At 40.9% G+C, this 17,646-nt stretch overlaps 1 pseudogene; it reads left to right on the forward strand.

Moving 5' to 3' along the window:
• Nucleotides 1-16,066: 16,066 nt before the first annotated feature.
• Nucleotides 16,067-17,080, forward strand: LOC146806194 (olfactory receptor 51G2-like; annotated as a pseudogene).
• The last annotated feature ends 566 nt before the right edge of the window (nucleotides 17,081-17,646 follow it).

Consider the following 17,646-nt stretch of genomic DNA (forward strand, 5'->3'; position numbering starts at 1 on the left):
AGTTATGTCAGACTATTAACAAAGAGGAAACAACCATCCAAACGAGCTTGCAAAATGGACATGAATGGTGTAAAATGCTTCAACAATGATTCCCCTGCTGAAGTGCCTCGAGATCTCCCTGGCTTTATTTCTAATGATAATATTACATTTATTTCGACCCATGTTTTGGAACAGTTTCATCTGATTATTGAAGCTAGTATGGTGCGTTTGATAGGTTAGCTTACATCCCTGGAGTCAGCTGTCTCAGACCTCATTAGACTACATAAAGTAGAGGATGCTTCATCTAGTTCTGTGATGCACACCTGTAACAATATCAGACAATGATATTGGTCCCCAGGCTGATATTTGGACAGGGGCGAGGAAGATCTCACACCCAGGTTCCAATAATATCACATTTTTGGGATCATTACTACTGTTTCCCGTCTTTATCTGACTTTACTTGGGTTTGACAGTTTTTCACTGCAACTGTATGCTGAACTGAGACTCAACTGAGTATTGTGAAATGCTCTTTATGAGTAATTCTTTCATTTAACCTGATTTAGAATGTATATGCTCCTTGATTTCACTTGTTTCTAATTTGATTTCAAACTATTTATGGGTTCCTAATAAACTAAATCATGTATCCTGATTTATAGAATAGGAAATGTATTTCCTTTATGGGACACTCCACCTCTGTGGTCAAGAACTTGGACGTTTGGTTGGATAATGAATTATCCATAAGTCACCAAATCACAAAGGTGGCTGCCACTTGATTTGGTATCCTAAGATAGCTTAAGAAAATGTTGGGCTGTCTTTCCAGTGCTGCCCAAAGAACAGTCATACAGGCCTTAGTTATTTCCAGATTAGATTATGGAAACATTCTCTATCTATGGGTCAAGAAGAGCTTACACAGATGGCTGCAAATTGTGCAAAATACGCAGGCTTGACATTTACTCCAACCCCCAAAATTCTCTTTGACTGACAATCTGTTAATGTAACCTCACTGGCTTCCTTTTGAGCACTGCGTTCAATTCAAAGCACTGTGCTATGTTCATGAATGTCTATCTAATTCTGGCCCTACCTAACTTAGGTCACTGGTTTCATTTTATACACCTCGTTGATCCTTGTGGTCACATAATCATGACCTTGCCTTGGTTTCCTGAATCAGGAGATCCCAGAAAGGAGGCCAAGCATTCTATTTTTAGGCCAAAAGCTATAAAATTCCCTCGCCCCAGATCTGAGGGTGTGTTGCTCCTTTCTGACTTTCTGGAAGAGGTCGAAAACATGTTTGTTCTCAACCTCTGTGAAAAGGAACAATATTCCTATGTGTATCTGGATCTGTTTTGGTAGCATAGCACTGGGAACCCCTACTTGGGAAGCCAAGCACTGTATAAATCTAATTAACATAACATAACACACTTAAAGGTATTGAAATGATATTAATTGTTTATCTATTTGAACCAAATATTCTTTGTGATAAGATTTCTTTAAACTTCATTAATTGATGGTCTATAGACTAACTGAATAAAGATAAAAAAGAGATCTTTTCTATTCACTTAATGAGAAATACACCATTTAAAACAGCAATACTACCCGAATCATTGACTGAACATTTTTTTAGCATAACCGTTGTTGCATTTAACACATTTACATTACAGTTCAGTAGGCAAAACTTATCATATTAGTCTACTATATATACGAGACACAGTATAGGTATATAGCAGTACACAGTTCAGGAACCATTGCTGCATAGTAATGCATTACAAAGTCTACCCTAAAACCTCACAAAGTAAGTAGATAATGTCACCTATCTGAGGGTTCTGGTGTATTAAGAGTCAGATGTCAAAGCATATGTCTGTCTGCAGTGTCTGCAGAGCAATGGGAAGGTACTAACCCTGGGCGTAGTTTGCGTAGTAGCGCTACGCGTAGCTACGTGAAGTGCACTTCGCACTATGCAAGCTACGTGTAGCTACGCAAGCTGCGTAGTGCGGTGGGGGAAATGCTTGTGCGCACTGTGCGATCATTGCAAACGGCATCTTCCACAGTGCAAGCGGTCGTTTTCTGCGGCTCAAGTAGATTTGTACTCGAGCTGCAGTTTGCTCAACGTGGACTAATAGTTTCTCATCGCGAGCGGTCGCGAGCATAAGCGACCACTTGCAATGAGAAACCTGACCTCCCCGCGTTGAGATGTCATTTTGCTCGCTCGCGGCTGCTAACTTGACGTTGAGGACTGTGAGCAAGCAAAAAATGCTCGCTACGCTACATGTTTTTGCACTGTGCTATGTGCAATTTGTGTAGCGCGTAGTTGCGCAAACTACACGAGCATAGCGTAGTCCTACGCCCAGGGTTAGAAGGTACCAGGGCATAACTGGTTCTCCATGGGGGAGGGGGTGGTAAAAGTATCAGAAATGGTGCACAAAGGATATAGTGATAGTACCTAGACTCACAGTGAGAGAGGGAAGAGGTAGGGCCTTAGTCTAGGCCAGATATCTATTATATATACAGTGAGAACAATCATTTATTTATTTATTTATTTAACTTATATGGCGCAACAGCTACCCAGCAGGGTTTCCCGGCGCCTGGACGGAACTACTGAAAAGGAGTAAGCCTATTGATTAAAGTCATGCCCATTACTCCTCCTCAGAGACCTTGTCCTGTAGCTTAAACCTTTCTAATAGGACATCCCATTCAAGTGAGATGGGCATCCTATACAACCCTCTGTATTCTCCCTGCCGTGTCACTACGCTTTCTGCCTGTCTCCAGTGTATGACCTCCTCTCGCAACAGAATCATCTATGGAGAGCTTAGAGGTTTCCAGCTTCTGGTTATTAGGCACTTCACCCATATAAGGCCCAAATCAATAAAGTTTAATGCCACTTTGGAACTCTTTAGCCTAGTATATAGCCCTAAGAAATACCGTGTTGGGGTATGCCATTGTGCGATGCCAGTCACATCTGTTAATTTTGTTGAAATGTCTGCCTAATAAACAGATAATGATGGACAGGTCTATACCATATGCATGAGGTTGGCTTCTACTATAAGACAACAAGGACATGTGAAGAGACCGACAGAAACATACTCTGATTCTATGTGGAGTTAAGTATGCTCTATGCAGATGGAGAATTTAGTGAAATTAAATTGTGAGTTACAAGAAACCTTTGCTGGACATGCCAAAAGACTGGCCCAGTCCTTGCCCATAATCTCATAAGATAGGCCTTCTTCCCATTTATCTTTTATGGAAGAGAGTGGAGTCATGAGATGGGTTTGGAATCCACGGTAGAGCCAATGTACTAGGTATCTGCCATGTCCCATAGAATATAACGGCTGAAGTGGTTCAGGCACCTCTTGTTCTCTCCCCTCGGGTGCCCAGTATTATTGTACATACCTAAGAATGCTGGCATGCGTAAGAAAGAGGTCTTCAGGCAGTGTGTGTGTATAAAATCAGAGTGTGATAGAACACCATCTTGAAACAAGGAGCTCACCGCTAGAACCCGCTCCCACTCCCAGGGGCCCAGCCTGCATGCCGTCAGTGTACCCGAGGATGTGAGGAGGCCACACAGTGGTATGTTTGATGCATATGCAATCATGGAATTAGTGTACTTCCTTGCCATTTTCCAATATGTCAGGGCTATGCGCAACAAGAGGATGCGGTGCAGTGTTGCAACTGGGCATGCCAGTTGGTGAAGATGACCCTGTCCAATCTTTTATTCTATGTATCTGATTTCCATCAGGTTACGGCCAGCTAATCAATAAGACAGCTAATGTAGCTTTAAAATCTGGCGTTCCTAGACCACCTCCCTCTGTAGATAACTGTTACTTTGCATGGCTTACTCTGTACACCCTCTCACCAGGCGAGCTACACTAGCATGGTGTTCAATAGTCTAAGCACCCATGCCGGCATTTTCAGTCGGTAGGTTCTCAAAATGATACAGCAGGCATGGCAGCATGACCTTCTTTGCCAGCGCCAAGTGCCCCGGTACTGATAGAGGTAATGTGGATCCCCCACTCCACTACTTCCTGTCTGATTTGTTGGGCAATGGGCTCGATGGTGAGCACGAATGGGAGCGGTGAAAGGGGGTAGCCCTGTCATGTCCCTCGCGAGTTCCGGTAAGAGTCAGAAATATATGGGCCCGTACGAACCCTGGCCGTGGGTTCAGTATATGATATTTTGACCCATGTAATATACACCATGGGTATGCTGAATCTGGTCAATTACGCCATCAGGTAGTCCCACCTCAGTGTGTAAAAAGCCTGGTGAATATCCAGGGACATGCAGCCAGAAAATGGGGCCTTCTCAAAAAGGACACAGATGCAACCCCAGATTAGGTGTGGCCTTCTTAGACCTTATCGGTGAGGTAGATTTGGTATCCTGTGGCACAGAGTGCAAGGGGCCCTTGTCTGGGCATTCACTGGGCCACCTATGCCTTTACATCAAACCCACAAAGGGTAAAGAATATAATGCTTGCAAATATCATAAACCACTTGCAGTCACTCTGGGTATCATAGCAACGGATCAATTTTTGCCCACTGTGCCACTCTAAACAGAAGCATGCTTTATGCAAATTAGTACTGACCATGCTCCTCATGGGAACAACCCATCTTGAACTGCCATGAGAGGCTACCTCCAGAAGACAAACAAGCAACCCCTGAATGGCTTCGGTCTTATTAGACCTCACTATTTAGGTAAGGCTTGGAACCTGTGTTATAGCGAGCAAGAGACTAGGATATGGGCATACCCTTTGATACTTTGCACACACACAAAAGGTGATGGGAGGAATGTGTGCAATTAGTCTAAACCACAAGCAATCACTCTGGGTATGGTCTGCTGAGCCAGGACCTCGCTCATGAACCCAGCACCTACAAGATACTGCAGTAGCTCCAGATCCTATAACATACATGTCCCCTTAGTGACAATACATCTAGCCAGTACTCTTAGTTTCTCTTTTGGTTCAGAAGAACCTCAAATGAGCCCACAGGCAAAAGCCCTTGGCCTGTGGCCACTGCTAACCTGCCCTGCACAACACCTATCCCATGAGCACCTCTTCTCACACAGTTCCAACGAGAACTTCACCTCTCATGGGAGTTGCAAAAGAAGACTAAAGCCAGAAATCAAGCCATCTTGGGCAATGCCATCTAGAAACTGTGCCCAGGCTGTCATACCTAGTTTGAATATAATAATTTGAATCTTGCTGCCAATACCGAGGAAAACAATATCAAATTTCACAATTATTACCCATAAAATTCCATTTAACTTAATATCATGATCCTATACTTAAAAAGAGAAAACTGTAATATTGGCTATGAACATATTGAATACAAAAATATAGAAACACTAAAAATTGTCACCACAATAAAACATCCTAAAATAACTAAATTTTTGACATTTCAACAAGCACATTGTTATTCTAACAATGCAAACAATACAACAAAGCACCTAAATAACTGCAGATATATACAATTATTACCAGCTTCTTGCTGAAAACATTTGGGGTCAGCCATCAAATGGGTGAGGGTCCCAAAACACGTTTTCCCCATGCAATTTCCCGGGTGGATTTTAGACAATGATACAAAACAAATGGCTAAACAGAATTATACCAAATTTAGCAGAAAGCTAGATCTTTACCCATACTATGATGGACACCATTCCCTCTAGACCTGGAGTGCTCAGTGTGCATGTGCATGCAAGCGGTCAGCAGACATGCCTTATTGAATCAGTCTCTTTCTGCATTTTATCTCCTGTATGTGTAGTGTGACTGGGTCCCAGTGACTGCAGGTGTTTAAAGCCGCCTGCACCCTGACAATATTGATGTGTCATGTTTACTTATGTCACAATGCATGGACCAATTATGGGTGCATGTGCCTCTTATTGAATTATTAAACAACATCTCTCTGTATCACGCTAATCACTGACAGAGCCTTCAAAAAGAGCAGCCTGTTCTCTCGAAGTAGTCCTTACTCTGCTTTTGCATTGGTTATCATTAGCGCAGTCATTGGTGTTTGATATTACTTATAGAGCATGAGCATCAGCGTCCAGATGATAAGTTACAGCACACAAAGCAACCTCTTTTCTCTAAATTAACATGTCATGAGTGATGTAATATGTGAGATCATAAGAACTGCATAGCTTGGGGTGCACGTTATATCAGTAAACTATTACTGGTGAATTTTAGTCCGTTTTAGTTTAAAATGTTACATAATAACTGACACTATCACATAACCATAGCATCGCTTTAATGTAATGAACATTATTTTTTGTTTCTTAACTCAGCATGGATGGCACAGTGCTAATACCATGTTTGAAAACCCTGCTTGAACGTCTCATTCAAGGGTGTTGGTGGTGTGTAGAGTGTGAGAGTACACCTGCTCTCATCCTCAAACTTGGGAACTACCCAGACTTCCGTTCTCCCATTTTTGCATTATTTATGTGGCATTCTAAGCCTGAATGGTATTGCTTTGAAATAGACTGGGTGCTCCCTTGTATCTGAACAGAGCTATGCCTCTCTGACAAGTTGTAATAAGAGGCAAACACAACTTTGATCGTATTTTACCAATCTAAAGCTGTAATATTGTGGCTGGAATGACAAAAGGTTATTGTCTTTTTTCAGTTTGATGTGGATGATGCTAGCTAATCCTATGCCTGAATTACAAAATGGCAAAAGGTTTTGTCAATTTTCTTACTCTGTGTGGCTGGCACTGTGCTACTTCTAAGCTTAAAAGTTGCTAGAAGAACAGACACTTGAGGTGAACAGCTTTTAAAATGCTAGCGGTGTTGTAGAGTGCTCCATAAAAAGGAGCTGCTCTCCACCTAAGCCTAAAGTAAATCTAACACACACACTTATATGTATGTGTGTATGTATGTATGTATACAACAAAAGCCCTGTAACCTGGAGGTTCCTGACCTCAACAGCTCTGGACCTGCACAAGACTTCCCAACCTGCAGGCCAGCACAGGGGAAAGAACCCGGGCCTGAATACAGACACAAGGACCACAGGAAGCTGGGGAAGACCAAATAAAAAGGTTAGTGGTGAACTGGATCACGCATGCAGTAGTACTAACAGACCTGCTAAAACATGCCACATAAAAATTCATATTCGCAAACTTTGATATTGACTTGGGCTGGGCACTACCATGTGTGTGTTGATCTAGGAACACATCAGTATATCAAAATTTAAAATGTTGACTCTAAAGGGGCCACACATCAGTTTCCAGACTTTAAGCACTAGTGAAATAAAGGAAGATTCACAATATCCTATTCATGTGAACACCTTTGCTTCACAATCAGTATGCGGCAACCCTAAGACTGAGACACATGGTCAAGAATTGTGAGCAATACAACTCGAGATCAATCATGAAGTGGCATCAGTGGATATGATAAGAACCCACTTGTTAATTGTAATTACATCTCGGGGTTAGTAGTATAACCAATGCAGAAGCAATGTGAAGCTTGGATGGATAATTTATATTGTTTGGTTTCTCTTTCTCCTGGCATTTGTGGAACCTCAGCAGTGAGCGCATATTCATGGATAAAAAATGACCTGAAATGAGGTGAGCCACATTGTGGTCATATATGCTAACGTTTGTTGCTCCTACTGTTGTCATATAGGGGGGTGGCAATGTTGAGGATATGGAAGAGAGAGAAAATCAACATCATTTCCAAAAAGTCTGACATTTCTCAGGTTACTCGTTATGGGCATTGAAATCTGCATCTTCCTTGTTTTATTATATTTTGGAATTTTAAGCATTACTTGATCAGGTCATACAACTCTGAACTCCACTAGCCATCTGCAATAGAATGACAGAATAATCATGCAAAGCAAAATAGGAAGGATCTGCATCATGTCTTTGTTGAGTCTTGGCATGATGTCATCAAGTAATAGCTGTTTGTCCTCTGTCCAATCCTGTGGATGACATAGGAAAATTCTCCCTTATATAACAGGCACTCTTGTCAAGGAAATGGGTCCGCAATAGCTAGGATCTCCTCTGTTGACCTTCTTGAAGTTCCGAAAATTATCAAGCGTGGTAAAGTTCATGGAAAACAATGTTATAGACAAACGACATTGAAAAATCTTTAAAAGGTGTCAACTATTCAATGTTTAATTTATGTAGCTCCATTCAGATGCCATCACGGCTAGGGATCTTGTAAAAAAGACTTAAATTAAAAGTTCACATGACTTCAGCTAAAGTAAGCGTTAAATATGAGGCTGAAAGTTTTGATGAGCAGGCATAGATATTAATCTAGATTACTTCCTGTGTGACAGTAGGTGGATCACTAAGCAGGTCTTGAGGCATGCATACCAACAAACCTGGAGGTATGGTACTCAAAACCCACCTACGCTGAGGGTTGGGCAGTCTGTCAGGATTCTGTCTCATCAAAGATGTGAGATTAGTTGTATGGTGAGATATGATTCAAAACTTTAGGAAATAGCTCAATGAAAACTGAAAGGGCTTGAACACTAGACTGCCAGCTTGAGTTATCCATTTTGCAGCCCCTTTGCAAATCACTCAGATTTGATATTTCGTTCTCTTTCAGTTTTTTCACATTGAAATTCCACACCTCTCCCAACTTTTGACTCTGCTGTTGTTTGGGATACCAATAGGTACCTTTTATCTCTTACTTGTTCCCTCAGCTACTGTCCGGTCTAATTGGTGTTGATGTCCTGGGACCTCTTCCTAGTATCCTGGTCTGTAGGTGGTCCATCACAGCAACATTCACTACCAAGACTTGTAAGCCTAAGTGCTACTTCCATATTTCCTTTGTCAGTACCTAGTTCTCACTTAAGGCTTCTTACTTCCTTTTAGACAGGGCTCTGACTCACCATTCCCCTGCCAATGAAGCCTTCAATTATGCTTCCTACCTCTGCAGAAGCCAGTCTGAGAATGGACCCCAGTCCAGTGCTCCCTCTGACTCTCTTCTCTGTCCATTCTCAGGTTGCTACAGTGAGAGACTGTTACTAATTGATCATCCACATAGTGGTTCAGGGATAGTATGGTCCTTCTGTGGGGCAATTCACCCAGCACATGATAGAGTCAAAGGTAGGCTGTTGTTGTGCACAGAGTACCAGCACTGTCTAGCAGGAGACTGCATGCATTGTGTACGTTGGAACTACAAGTTTAAGAATCCCTGTCCTCTCACAGTGTTTGAATATGATGGTGGGCAACTTGAATTATGGAGTGTTATTTTCCTCATGTTGCAAAAGATCCTTGCTAGGCAATTGAGCCACTATCCATTGCAGAAATCCATTGCTTTATTCATGATTCATGTTTGTATTATTTATCTTCATGTGAGTTGCTGGAGATGACCACATTTACAGAGAAGTAGCCTGGAAGCCGACATGTTTGGCAAACCAACACTGAACTAAGATTATCAAAGAAATGAACTTTTGTAACATGTGTTTGTTTGCTATAAAATGTATTGCCTCTAACACCATTGGGTCCCACTTCTAGGTCATTTTTAGGCCATGTGTTGATTCTCATAGTCATAATTGCTGACTGTGAGACTCTACACATGATCTACAAATGTTAGCTAGAACTACCAAGTGTTATGGCAAAGCATTGCCAAAGCAGTACAATAAAAATTTAAGATTAATAAGTATTGCTGTGGGAACACTTTCACCTTATTGATCATTACTGGACAAAGAAACTATTATGCATTTAATTGTTTTGCGATCCCAGGCAATGTCACATTTAGTGCATAAAGAGAGGACTGCAGTAGGCGGTAAGCTTTATTAATAGTATGAACCAAGATGTGGGTGATTTCTAAGGGGGCAGGCCTAAATCGAAAGCTCTGACCCTACTTCTTCAATATTTAAATAAAGGACACATATTAGGTTAAGCATTAACATTGAGTGTAAAATCTGTAAATGTTTAGAAGGAGTTGTCCACATTCTTGAATCACTCCTAGCTCTTCCACCAAAAAACAACAGTGTCACAAAATCTACATGAAGTTCACTTGACTATTCCAGTGCTGATTATGGCTCCCAAACATTAATATTTTATCTTCTTTTGGAATTAATCTGGGGAGAAGCCAGTACTTCGAAATAGCATCTGTGCGCTGTTATTTACAGACTTGTCAGATAGAGCAGACATCTGTGAGAGAGACACAGCAGGTTTTATTCTGCCCTTCCAAGCACTGAAATCAAATGAAAATCAAAGGTTTTATTAAGCCCCAAGTATAGATTTAGTAGAAGATACTGTATCCTGTATCTTCTACTAAATCTATGTATCTTTTAGCACATATTCCGAAAACCCATTTCAATAATCCCTTAGACACTATTGACGTGACCTCCATGTCCATAGTGCTCCAAGCCAGATGCTATGGGTGTGGAGATGACATCAAAGAGCCAAGCATAGGAAGCGCCTCTAGTTATGGCACCAAAGGGATTCCTGCTTTTCCATTTGAGTTCAGGCTGCCGGGAAACAGCTTCCCTCGTAGCCCAAAGCTGTTTTCTTCTTTAATGACAATCAGCATGCATGCTACCCTAACGTCATGAACTTCAATGTGAAAGTGAAATGACTGAATTGAAAAAGGCTCACTTTTCTTTCACTCCCATTAGCGCCAATTTCAATGGGAGAGGTATCATTGTCCATTTTCCAATCTCCCCCTTCGTAAAGCATATCCCCTAATGGATTCCTGCTTGTGGATGGCTCTCAAGTTCTGATCCCCAACAAGGGTCCACACCATAAGACACAGGGAATTATTTTTCTTGGAGGGAGCAGTGTTTTTGGGGCATGGACCTTTGCCCCCTGCATGGGTCCAGATAATCTTTCTGCCCTCCAAGGCTATGTATGGGGATGTTCGCACTGGCTGAAACCCAGCACATCCACAGCCAGAGCAGGCAGAAGATTCTTCTCTCACATTGCAGCCAAGACCGGGAATGAGCTACCGGCAGACATCAGATGCGCTCCCTCCCTGAACACCTTCAGGAAGACCCTCAAGACCTGGCTCTTCGGCTAAACAGATCTGTGGACCACCACCCCCTCAGCGCCTTGAGACCCTCACAGGTGAGTAGCATGCTTACAATTCCCCTGATTGATTGTTTGATTAATTGATTGAACTGTACTCTGCCCCCTGAGGTGGCAAAAAGCTCACAAGTCATCAGGAGACTTCATTTGAAAAGGGGTGTGTGACCCACCATGGAATAGTGCCATGCCCTCACCTCAAAGGGGGCAATAAAGGCATTCTGCTCCCATGGGTGCAAAACTTCCTCAACAAATTGGAACTGCTACTCAACTCCTTAACTTGCTGAAGACCAGGCTGTTCAACTAGGAGCACCTCTGGGATCATGCTCCTGCATACTCTCATGGGTGAAAAGCAATGCCATACAAATCTACCTAACATAGTAACATAAAATAGCATAACATAGGAAGAATTTCCTTTTTGGGGGTCACGCCCAATTAGCCCCTGGGGGAGTAGAAAGTCCAAAAGACACTCGATTTTAAGCCTGCGCAAAAAATGATTGGAGGAGTGCCACCCTAGAATTGTGTCATGCCCCCACACTAAAAGGGTATAACACACTGTTTCCACCCCTCTAGGGAGGCACATGGAAAGTTTGCCACCAATTTGCTCCCCTAGGAGACAGAAATCCCACTAGATGCCAGCGATTTAAAAAGGGATTTAAAAAATGGCACCTAAACAAAAGGGTGGGTGTGCCCCTCCTTTCATTAGGTCGGTACGACCATGGGCATTTTTAAACTTTTAAACAATGTCTGTGTTTGATAGGTTTCTATAAGTGGCAGCTGAGTTTGGGCTCCAATACAGTGGATACCCCCGTTACCAAAAAAGGTTGTTTTTGTTTAACAAAAATTGTTGATGTCTCCACATTACATTGTGAGGACTCTTATGTTTCAGGCACTAGGCCCACCAACACAAGTGGGGCACTGTTTTCATTGTGAAAAGTGTGGTAATTCTGGCTGTTAGGACATTTTCAGATCCCCAAAGATTCAAGAACATTCCCTAACAGAAATATGAGGAAAGTGTTGCTTTTTTCCAAAGTTTGAAGTCTTAAGGGCATTGTGGGTAAGACAACCTGGGAGATTTATGCAAACAAGGTCACTCTGGACTCCTATTGTTGTGTAGTTTTTAGAATAGAAATTTCTGGGTTTGGTAGGATTCCATGGGTGGTGACCGAGTAGAGGCCCAGAATTCATGCTACCCACATTGCAAATAATGGTGGATTTTAAGTGGAAAAAGTTGAACTGTAATTTTGAGATTTTGAGCTCATTCCTGTCATGGGCACTGGGTCCAGCCACACAAGTGTGGTAATGTTTTTATCCGGAAAAATATGAGAATGCTGGGTGCTAAGAAATGTGTAGACGTCCACAGATTCTGAATTTTCTGCCACAGAAGCATGAGGAAATGTTCTATTTTTTCCGGTGGAAGTTCGAAGGGCATTGTTGGTAAGTAAAGTTAGTGGGATCCATGATAGCCAGACCACACTGGACTCCCCTGGGTGTGTAGATTTTAGAAATGTTTGGGTGTGATGAGTTTCCATGGGTGGTGGCTGAGCTCTGGCCCAAAATTCATAGCCATTTTTACAAAATATGAGTGGAAATAAATCATCTGTCCATGTTGTATTTATGGGCCTTTCCGGTTGTGGATGCTACCCCCAATCAAAACAGCGGAGTATTTTTTTTATCTGGACAAAGATCGGCGCACAAGGTGGTAGGAATTGTGTGGCTACTCACAGATTCCAGAACTTTCTCTGAGAGAAATGTGAGGAAATTGTGCAAAACTTGAGGTATGAAGGGTGTATTGGGTACGCAATGGTTTGTGGATCAGAGCACCCTGTACTCCCCCAGGTGTATGGCGTTTAGAAATGTCTGGGGCTTTGTTATGTTTCCCAGGTTGGTGGCTGAGCCCAGGTCCAAAATCCATGAGTTTTCAAAAAAGGTCTATTTTGAGCGCAAATATTTGATTGTTTCATGTTACATTTTGAAGCTTTTCCTGTCCTGGGTGCTGAGCCCAACCACACAAGTGTGTTACAGTTTTTATTGTAACAAGTGTAGAATCAGTGGGTGGTAGGAATGTTGGGCATACCCACAACTTCCATAATGGTAGCTCACAGATTTATGTTGAAAATGTATGCTTTTAGCCAATGTTAGAAGTTTCTGAGGCCTGTTGGGTAGATTTTATGGGATCAACATGATTCACATCACTCTGAACATCCCTGGGTGTCTGGTTTTCATGAAAATCTGTCACAATTTGGAACTATCTGGGCTTGGTATGTTTCCCTGGGTGGCAGCACAGTTAGGGTCCAGATTTCTGAGCCACACGCATTGTAATTAAAAAAGCATTAGTTTTGCTGGCTGAAATAGAATGCCCAAGGACATGTTTTTTTTTTTTTGCATCGTAGGTTCAAGGCCCAGCCATAGAAGTGGAACACCATTGTTTCAGGAGACATGTGGGAACGTAGAATAATAGTACATTTGTTATAACCAATTGGATTTCTCTTCATTTTGGCTTCCAAATATAACTCAGTATGCAAAAATGAACTCATTTTGCAAAATTCCCTGTGAATCACATGATATTATAGGTAACCTCAAATTAAGAGTTGTACAGATGACCACTGTTACTAAACTCAGTATTTTGTACACATTTCAGAATTATATAAGTTTCCTTCATATCCAGTTTTTATTAATTATATTTTACCAGTCAAATTGCTGTATGATCTGCACATAATGAAAAAAAAAATGTTTTGCTTTATCTCAGGTCTTAGCGCTTGTTATCATGTTGTGGGAGCAAAGACTACAATAAATATTTGGTTCACAGTATCTGTATTGTCTCTAAACAATTGGTCCCTGCTCCTTTCTGGGCCCTTGGTCTCTGGACCTTCATCACAGGTAAGAGTAATCAGAAGCTGCAAATCATTAATCAAATTAATCACCACAATTTAATAATCAATTATGAGATTTTGATATGTTTTCAAAGGGTTTTTTCAACTCTTTTAGTAGATGTAGCTTTTTTAACCATCAACTTCATAGTTACTACAGTACGGAACATAGAGCGTAAACATGTTCCTTATAAGGACGTTCCTATTCTAAATTCTAAGAAAGTGAAAGTATCTTGAACCAAATCGTGAGGTGAAAGCATAAAGCTTTAGGCAATTTAAATAGTGCCTCTCTTTAAGAAAAGTCAGAAAATTCACTGGAGTCTCAGTGAAGAGCTTAGAATAGATTGCTCAGAGAGTGAACCTCAGAGCGTCTATGTGCAAAGGGTCTAACTCTGCAGAGGGGGAAGAAGCTTCAGGGAAGTTGCCTCTCAAAAAGGTAAGAAGTAGCAGCTTGCGGCAGCAGCCTACTCTAGGAACACACACTAATATAATGTTTCAATATCTACAACTAAACAATTTGTTGCAAGAGTTGTTCTTCTCATCCAATCAGGGTGGGATGTCTCATGGGAACGGAAAATCTTCTACCGTCTATGTTGTCTTGATACAAAGACTTAGATTATTAAGTGTTAAACAAAACTTTTTAAGCAATATTGTACAAGTTGAAGTTTAGTTTCCACTATTCAGTTCTCTACAAGACAAAACTGTTCATGGTTAGGTAATGTTATACCATAAATTAAACCATCACTCACATATCCTAACTTAAACATTCTATTCTTGAAGAACCATTTATGCAAAATTGTAACTACATTATTCAGCACACTATTGCATTCTTTGTAAAAGGGAAGCGAACGGGAACGTCAAAAACATACTTCTTCTTACTAAAATATGTATGATTAGCAGATTTAATCTTTCAACTCTTCCCATTTTCACATTACTAGGAATGCTTACCTACGGTCAGGAAAAAATGTTGAAGAAAACTGCATTGAAAAGCATTTCTAACTTAACGTGAGAAGCCAATTGCTTCCATTTGCCGGTTTAAAATGTGGCTTCCCGTTTTAGGCCTAAACGTTATTTCTACACGTTAATTGCATTAATTTGTGTTCATTAAAAATGCTCTAATAATGTGCTTTTGGTAAACCTACAAGCCTTTCATTTCCTTGCAGCCAGAAGGGTATGATAGGCACAGTAGTACATTGATTTGTAAATTGACCACTGTGACAAAACATTATAGATGAAAATGTTGTCGCCAATTATTTTTCAATTCAGTGATTAGGTTCTTTGGGAACCATTTAGAGATATACACAAACAGCCCCATGCTGAATTCAAAATAACATCTACTTTTCAAAACTTTCCGTGACAACCCACGGGTTTCAGACTTGTTTCAATCACAAACTGCAAGAAGGTCTATCCAAAAATAATTAGGAAACATGGCCTACCTGATCAAAGCAAACCTTTTGTTGATGTGATCAACAAAATACATACACCTTCTTGTATATCCCTTTTTTCTCAATTATCCCACCAAAAAGGTTTTTAACTATATTTTGGCTATTTTCTCTGTGCTCCCCAAAGGAATCTACAAACCTTGCAAACCTTTAGAATCCCCAGGACATTATGAAGAAGGACTCACATTTGTAATGGACAGATTTTGTGGAAAAAAGTTAGGAACAACATTTTAGAACTAAGTATCGCAAAGGCAGATGGGGAACTCTTAGCAGTTGATTGGTAAATATTAAGGATGCAAAGTTCAGTTAGATCCATTGAATTAGTAAATCAGGCCTATTTTCAATATACTGTAAAAGTGGGAAAGGTTAGTCTGATGTGCTTACTGTTTGCTTGTTGCCGGAGACATTTGAATTAAAAAATATAAAATATGCTGAATTGGTCTGCAAAACTCTGGCTTCTCAAAAAGCTTTAAAATATTAAACCAATGTTACATTGTTACATTGCCATGCAGAGCCGTGCTCTCCAACATACTGCTTTAAAAAAGAGATCTTTTCTATGCTGTGGTGGCCTTCTCGATCAATGCTTAGCAGCTTTTCCAGCCTTTGTTGTGTCCTACCCCAAGACCTTCTGAAGGTAATGTACTTAGCCAGAAATTTGATTTGTCAACACTGTTGAAATTGGCCAATGCTGGTAACAAAGATTGACCTACACATTTGCTGTATTTATATGATGACAGAAGTTTTGCATTGCTTTAACTTACTATATGTATACTTATTCTAATTTATAGATAATTTCTTTGAAATTCTCAAGTCCATCATGTCCACTATTAACATCAGCAATATCAGCCTTCCATCATTCATTCTGATGGGCTTTCCTGGGACGTATGCTACAGAGATCTGGATTTCACTCCAAATCTTTCATGTGTATCTTCTCTCTATTCTGGGAAATGGCCTCATTTTGTTCATCATACAGCAAGATAACCAGCTCCGAGAACCCATGCACCTTTTCCGGTCTATCCGTGCAGCCACAGATCTGTGTCTGGCTGTGTCTACATTACCTACAGTGCTTAGCATGTTCTACTTCGACTACAGAAGAATCCATTTCAATGCCTGCCTGACTCAGTTGTTCTTCATACATTCACAGTGCATAACAGAATCTGCCATCTTGGTTGCCATGGCTTTTGACCGATATGTTGCCATATATCACCCCCTAAGATATACATTAATATTACACCCACTAATATAAAAAATTGCACTTGTTTCAGTTCTCCGAGGAGGGCTCCTTACAGGGCCTGGAATGTTTTTGCTGAAAAGGCTTCTATACTGTAATAACAATGCTCTCAACCATGCCTTCTGCTACCACCCGGATGTGATAAGGCTCACTTGTGCAGATATCACCATCAACAATATATTTGGCATGTTCGTAATGTTGTTCACCCTCGCTCTGGACTCAGTTTGCATCCTGCTTTCATACATAATGATTCTAAGAAGTGTCTTGAGTAGAGCACGTCAAGCAGAATGCCTAAAGGATCTAAATACCTGTGCGATCCACCTCTGCGTAGTCCTCATATTTTATATCCTACTGATTGGTTTGAGTATGATTCACAGATACGCGCAGAAATGGCCAGCGCTGCTGATCGTCCTCATGGGTGATGACTTTCTTGTGGTACCACCAGCTCTGAACCCGCTAGTTTACAGTATCAAAACCAAACAAATCCGCAATGCCATTTATAAAGCGTTCTGTGCCAAAAAGTTGAAGAACGTGAACTCCAACAGTCAAGTGGCACTGAGGGTGAACACTAAAGCGCTCACTAAAACTTTGGCGGAATAGGTGAGGTATTTGCCACACATAGAAAATATGTTTAATCCAGAGTGAGGTATTTACCACGTGTGAACTATAGTGAAGGGATAAAGAAAAGGAAAACAATAGAGGAAAGAGAGATAAAAAGAGCAGAAAGGATAAAGGCAGGAGAAATATAGTGTGAGAACCATCAAAAAGAGTGGTAGAGGAGGATACAGGTTGGAGACAGAATGGGAAGATGAACAAGCGAGTGAAGTATGGTGAGATAAAAATATGGAGAACACAAGCGAGAGAGAGTAAAATGGAAAGAGGGAAAGAGAGAGTGGAAGATTGTACATATGATATATATTTTGAAAACCATTGCTATTCAAAAGAGGATGAAAAATACATTGTTGTTTCAAACTTTTTACTTCCAATCTTTGTAATAATGAAATATGTTGCTTGTAATCAGTTGTATTTAAGACGGCAGTTCAGGGTATAAATAAATAATAACATCAAGAAGAATAAACGTAGGGATTTTGATTATTTTAATCTTCTCGACATACGGTGGTCACTTCACGTAGCACATATCAGGTTCTTTGTTGGTCCAAAAGCTG

Source organism: Triturus cristatus, chromosome 8, assembly GCF_964204655.1.
Source record: "Triturus cristatus chromosome 8, aTriCri1.1, whole genome shotgun sequence".
NCBI lineage: Eukaryota > Metazoa > Chordata > Amphibia > Caudata > Salamandridae > Triturus > Triturus cristatus.